Raw genomic sequence first — 6,925 nt, forward strand, 5'->3', positions numbered from 1 at the left:
GGATATTAGCTCGGGGCTTTGGGACAGCCTGGAGGGGTGGGAGGGGGAGAGTGGGAGGGAGGGAGACGCAAGAGGGAAGACACACGGGAGCATATGTATATGTATAGCTGATTCACTTTGTTATAAAGCAGAAACTAACACACTATTGTAAAGCAATTATACCCCAATAAAGATGTTAAAAAAAAAAAAAATTACCTAACTTTTTGAAGTTGGGTCTCCGTTTCTTTGAGGTAAGAAGGCTGTTTTTGATGTTCCTAAGTTCTTTATAATTTTCAATATGTTTTACAATTCTATTATATGTAGCATTTGGAGAACTCTTAAATCAAGAAATTTCTTTTTCAGATTCTTTAATGATTAGACACAAAAAGCCATGAATTCCTCCTTATTTCTTCAGTTGGTATGACAGTCTATCAAATTATCTCTGATAATATCCCTTCCTATTCTAAGACTATAAGGTTTGTTTGTATAAAACTCTCTCTGATTACAAATCTTTCTTCTGTGACATCTTTAATAACGTAAATATAATGTATAATAATGACCTCTATAATAATGTAAAATCACCTTTCTACCTAACAATTCATTTTTCTTAGTTCATATTTTCTAATAGAAACAGTGTTCTCAGCATAACAATGCCATTTATTATTCCCACTGGTGAATTTTCCATCATTAGTTCATGTAATTACCATACAAGCTTACTGCTGTAGCAAGACAGGTCCTGGGATCTCTGCCATCAAGATAGAAAAAAATAGGGCTTCCCTGGTGGTGCAGTGGTTAAGAATCCGCCTGCCAATGTAGGGGACACGGGCTCGAGCCCAGGTCCGGGAAGACCCCACATGCCGCCGAGGAACTAAGCCCGTGCACCACAGCTACTGAGCCTGTTCTCTAGAGCCCATGAGCCACAACTACTGAGCCCGGGTGCCACAGCTACTGAAGCCTGCACGCCTAAAGCCCGTGCTCCAAGAGAAGCCACCGCAATGAGAAGCCCGCACACTGCAGTGAAGAGTAGCCCCCACTTGCCACAACTAGAGAAAACCTGGTGAAGCAACGAAGACCCAATGCAGCCGAAAATGAATAAATAAATAGACAGAAAAAAGTAAAAATGAGAAACATTTGGAGGGCAGAAGAAAACATTGTAAGGTTATTACATTATAAAATACATGTGAATTCAAAAATATATAATTTCTTCAAGTGAGACATGAATATTTATACAATAGTATGATATACGAGTTTTATAGCTTTTTAAAATTAATGTTATAAATCAGAATTTCTCAAATACTATACCAAAGAATACTACTTCTTCAGGTTGTTAAAGACATTAATTGCCCAAACGAAGGGAGTCTTTGTCCAATCAACTGTTTGGAAAATGCTGTTTTAAAGTTAAGTGGCTCTAATCACCAAAGGACTGCTCAGCGACTTCAGTATGGTAACATGCACTTTGTCCAGGGTGGGATGTACTATCTAACCTGTTTTTTCACAGAGCTTTTCTTTACCCCCACAGAACATCTCTTATGAAACTGTCGACTGAAAAGAAAACACACACACACACACACGCACACACACAGCTTAAGAGCACTATTTCAGGTTTATTTTATTTTATTTTTTAGTTTTTTCATGTTTGAGAGACAAAGCTCTCTTCGTTTATTTGTCATGAGGATGGGGAAGAGAACTGACAGGTCACAGGCATGTCTGCACATGGGGGTGCCAGAAGCTGGTATCCACCAGGCCCTCACTCTGCCAGGAGGCCTCTCTGGAAGGGGCTGCCAGCTCACAGATGCCTTGGACACCCTCCATGCCAATCACAAAAAAGTCACGACTGTCCCATTCTTGCCAATCTGCCTGGGATCCAGGGGAAGAAAGCAGATAATCATCCTTCAGGGGACAGAGAAAAAGACGTCATCATCTAATGTGAGGCTAATGCCTCACATTCCAAGACCCCGAGACAGGCACACCCACCATGGGCTCCCAGTCCAGCCTGCCTTAGCCCCCAGGCATTTTGCAAGCCTGCCTCACCGCATTAATGCTCTCCCCACAACCCCCAACAGGGCAGTGGGCATGGCAGGGATGGGATGGTGACTGCACATCAACATCGCCCTCCCAGGACAGACTCTCAGCATGGCAGCCTCCGTGGTCACTGTACGCTGTCTGTGGGCTCACAGGGGAGCCCTCTCTCCTCCGAACTGCAGGCCCCCTGGGGACATGTGCAGTGCTCCAGACGCCTGTTTTCCCAAAGCCTGGCTTAAGAAGGCCAAGCACAGGATGACCCCCATCCCCACCCCCACCCCCGTAATGTCTGTGGAGTGAGTGTGTCTCTCTCACAGAAATGACAGTGAAGAAACAGGATACTTGGGATAACCTGGGGCCAAGGAGGTATATGTGACAACCTCAGTTTTCCCATCTGTAAATAGGCATAATGGAGGTATCTACCTCATGAGGATGGCATGTCCGCATGAGGGGTGTGGACACAGGGACAAAACTTCTAAGGATCAAATGGAATCATGCATGTGAGTTAACTATCAAGTATCTGGCACATGGTAAATTATGCATTACTTATCATTGTTAGAATTATTATTGCTCCCCAGCTTGAGGACCAGGTCTGAGCCCCACCTGGAAGTGATCATTCTTCACCAGCCTTTCTGGGCCAATGAAGGCTCCATTCTGGAAGGTTCTTTCAAGCTTCTCATGCACTTAGTACTTCGTAGGCATGGACTTGGCTCAGGAATATTTTTCACCCGGGAAGAAATTTTAACCTTGCCACAGAATCCCAGGTTTGGGAGCCATAGGGGCTTCTTGGGAATCATTTAATCCATGCCTCTCTATTCACAGAAGAGAAGGGTACAAATCAGAGATGGTTCATTTCCGGGTTTGTCTGGATCCCCCAGCTGCTCGGGACCCAGAACCCAGGTCTCCAGACATTCAGTCCAATGCTCTTTCCACTCCTGGGAAACTTACGTGGAACCCAAAAGTCCCAGCCTCAGAACATACCCAGAATTCCTCCTGACCTGCTTGGAGAAGTTCTAGAAAATTACTCCTGTTTTCCTAAGATGTGGAGAAGTCTGAAGGCAGATGATAACTGGCTTTGGTTTTGTCAGGGTAACAACATCCCACCCTGCCAGGTGCCAGGGCATGTACGGTATAGTGCCATCCCATGCAGTGCCCCCAGGGAGTGGTTAAAAACAGCCTTCCCACTTCAAAGATGGAAACACTGAGGTCCAAGAGGCCACACCTTACCCAGGTGTCACAGGAACCACTGCAGAGCCAGGAATTCATTCAATTCCACCACCACTCTGAAAGTGGCTGCACCACGGAGGGTGGGGGGGGCAAGGGGGCAATGGGCCCTGGGGCACCAGATCCTTCTTGCACAGGGTGAGAAATTTATTTTTTCCCCAAACTTAGGAGGGGCTTGAGGTGGGATCCCTGCTCCCAGCCACGCTGCAGTCCCAAGAGGGTCCTCTCCCTGCCCCTACGCACCAGTCCTGGGCCAGCTCCAGCTCCTTGGTAAGGAACTCGAAGAGGCGTTGTGCCCATCACACCGATGGAGGAGGCCAGCAGCTACGCGCCGGGATCCGCCAAGTCGTTCACCACTGTGGCCAGGCCGGACCGCACCGTCACGTTCACGCGCCGCGGGGACACGAAAGCTTAACCTGAAGCCGGTGTAGGCCGGGATCGTGCTGAGGACCGGGGCGCGCGGAGTGCGGGAGCGCGGGGTAGAGATGCGCTAGCCCCAGGGGATTAGAGCTGGGGGCACCGGCCGGGGTTACTGGAGGTAACGTCGGGGTCCTGACTGGGCAAGGCAACACGGAGTGGATGTGGGGAACGGGGCCGCGTGGTCACAGAGAACTGGAGGCCAGACTCGGCGTGTGGCGGGGCGGGCGGGTGCGGAAGGGTCGGGCTCACGGTTGGGGAGTCGGAGCAGGGACAGAGCCCCACCCAGGTCAGCCAACCTCCTCCCACCCGATGCTCCCCGGCCCATGCTCAGGTCCTCAGGCTTGCCCAGGGTGGCGGCAGTGGCCGCGCACAGCCGCTTCTCTGAGTCCGCCACGCGGCCGGCAGGCAAGTTCAACGAACTGCCGAGTCCAGCGGGAAGCTGTGCGAAGGGCAGCAGCGGAGAAAGCTCAGTTTTATTTTATTTGGGAACCTTATTGAGGACTATAGCCTGAGACAGCCTCTCAGATAGCTCTGAGGTACTGCTCTGAAGAGGTAGAGGAAGAGCCAGTATAAATATGAATTTGGGGCTGGGGAATACATGTAGTCATGCGAACATGTTGATAAGAAATTATTGCTAATCACAAAAGCAGATATCTCACGTCAATGAGTTTAGCGCCTTTCTATGTATGGGAAGGTGCAAGAATCTGGGGTCACTGAAATTCTTCCTTAGATATGCATCTTAACCATCTAGGGACCGTAATCCTAAACACAGAATGCTTCATACTGTTTTTGCCATCCTGAATTCCCTGAATTCAGGCCGTAGAGTCGGTGGGTGACGGCAAATTCAGGGCGTAGAGTCGGTGGGTAACTGCAGTGGATCGCAACTTATCCCTTTGTGTAACTGGATGATAAACAACAGACACTCTGTTCCTTTTGTTTACAGACCCTTAAAACAAGAAAAGTTGCAGTGAACATGTAGGGTAAATGGAACCAGACTGTGAAATAACAGATGAAAACATTTTTAAAAAATTGCTATTTAGGAGGAAGAAAAGAAGGGCTTGCATTATGGTGAAGACCAGTGATGGTTTGGTGAGCCTTCAAGAGAGAGGAAGTAGGAGAACACCTTGGCACTTAATGAGATGTCCAAAAACATCTAACATATACAACAGGAAGTCACTTGTGGAAGCTGCAGTGCGACTTTTTTTAATGAAAAATTTATGGGTAATGTATGTTAAAGAGAAAAACCACAGGCCCCAAATGGCACCACTTTTGCTAAAGCCCATGGTACCACCTAGATTTCATAGCTAACCTAACTGCAGTTTCAACCTGCCTCAGAAATGTAATCTTAATCACGCAGTCGGAATTTTCTAGTCAGCATGTTGGCCTGCTCCCCACCCCACCCCCACCCCCCCCATTCCAAAGGAAGAAGACGCAGTCTGCATGATAAAACTCTCTGGGTCTCTTCCCTCCAAAAATAAGTTGTCCTGGTCCAAAATAATCCTTTCTTTTCTTTTACTAATGACTTCCTCTCCCCACCCTTCTTTCTATAAAAGCCTTCTGCGTGTACCACTCCTGGGAGGGCTCTTGTAGTTACCAGATGGGATGCTTCCTGGTTCATGAATTGCTGAATAAAGCCTTCAGATTTACTCTGTTGAATTGTTCTTTGACGGGTAAATTAAGTGAAAAGGTGCTTGCTGTAATGTTATGATGACCCCTTGTGGTTCAAAACCAAAATGACCCTTTGAAAAATTAATCCTGGCACCATGAGCAGCAAATATCTTGGAGTTTAAATAACATTCTTTCAATGTTCCCCAAACTATTGTCAGTGGTTATCTCTTCAGAGTGGTTTTAGAGGGACTTTCATCTCATATATTCCTGTAATAGTTAAAATTTTTGCAAAAAGTATGCATTGCCCTGGTAAGCAGAGCAGAAAACGATAAAGACTAAACAAAATATAAGGGAAAATAATCATCTTTCTCAGGTAGATATTCGTTTCTCTGCAAGCCAGAATATAGAATTTGGATTAAAGTAAATTACTGCCCCTAATCTTTTTAAATAAACAGGATTTTGACCTTTTTTTTTTTTTTTTTTTTGATGTTGTGGGTAGAAGGGGATTTTTGTTTTTTTTTAATTGCGACACGCGGGCCTCTCACTGTTGTGGCCTCTCCCGTTGCGGAGCACAGGCTCCGGACGCGCAGGCTCAGCGGCCATGGCTCACGGGCCCAGCCGCTCCGCGGCATGTGGGATCTTCCCAGACCGGGGCACGAACCCGTGTCCCCTGCATCGGCAGGCGGACTCTCAACCACTGCGCCACCAGGGAAGCCCCAGAAGTTTATTAATTAATTTATTTTTTTGCTGTGTTATGTCTTCGTTTCTGTGCGAGGACTTTCTCTAGTTGTGGCAAGCGGGGGCCACTCTTCATCGTGGTGCGCGGGCCTCTCACTATCGTGGCCTCTCTTATTGCAGAGCACAGGCTCCAGATCCGTAGGCTCAGTAGTTGTGGCTCACGGGCCTAGTTGCTCGGCGGCATGTGGGATCCTCCCAGACCAGGGCTCAAACCCGTGTCCCCTGCATTAGCAGGCAGATTCTCAACCACTGCACCACCAGGGAAGCCCAGGGTTTTGAACTTTTTACCTTTGCTTTAGAGTTATACTTACATAAATATTTTATCTAAGTATTATGAGTGATGATTGTTTTTTGTACTTTTCTAATCAGATTAAAATTTTTGCCCTAGAACAGATTTTGTGGTAAGAAATTAAATAGGGTCACTGAAGAACAATAAGCTATTATGAAGGAAGACACATACTGTATCAGGTCCAGCCTTAATTAACATATAAAAGCAAAAATATAATTTTGATAAAGTATAAAAGCTGAATTATTAAGGCAAACAGCACATTACAAATCACTGACAAAACAGATTTCATCACCAGCCAACATGTGAAGTACTTTTAGTATTCTCTTTAGCAAGAAGAAAATATTAAAACACCCTTAAAACTTTAAATTATCCAAAACCAACAAAGCATAAATGGTCCCACTTTTAACCTCAGACGAGAGATCCTTCATGCTGAAGTGGCCCAGAAAGTCAGTGATGCTGATGACAGTTGGCAAACACTCTGGCTTATAAGAAAGGAGTTAACCAGGAGTACACACACTCTGGCTGTGCAATGTGATAGCTGTTTCGAATCAATGTCAAGGGAGCAGTCTTGCTTTGCCTGCAGTGTTCTTGTCCTGAACTCAGTCACATCCTTTCTGGGTTTTCTCACTGTAGCCCACTTTAATC

At 46.3% G+C, this 6,925-nt stretch overlaps 1 pseudogene; it reads right to left on the bottom strand.

Moving 5' to 3' along the window:
• Window positions 1-1,796: 1,796 nt before the first annotated feature.
• LOC136136886 (D-dopachrome decarboxylase-like) lies at window positions 1,797-4,441 on the bottom strand (annotated as a pseudogene).
• Between the last annotated feature and the right edge of the window lie 2,484 nt (window positions 4,442-6,925).

Source organism: Phocoena phocoena, chromosome 17 (assembly GCF_963924675.1).
Source record: "Phocoena phocoena chromosome 17, mPhoPho1.1, whole genome shotgun sequence".
Lineage (NCBI taxonomy): Eukaryota > Metazoa > Chordata > Mammalia > Artiodactyla > Phocoenidae > Phocoena > Phocoena phocoena.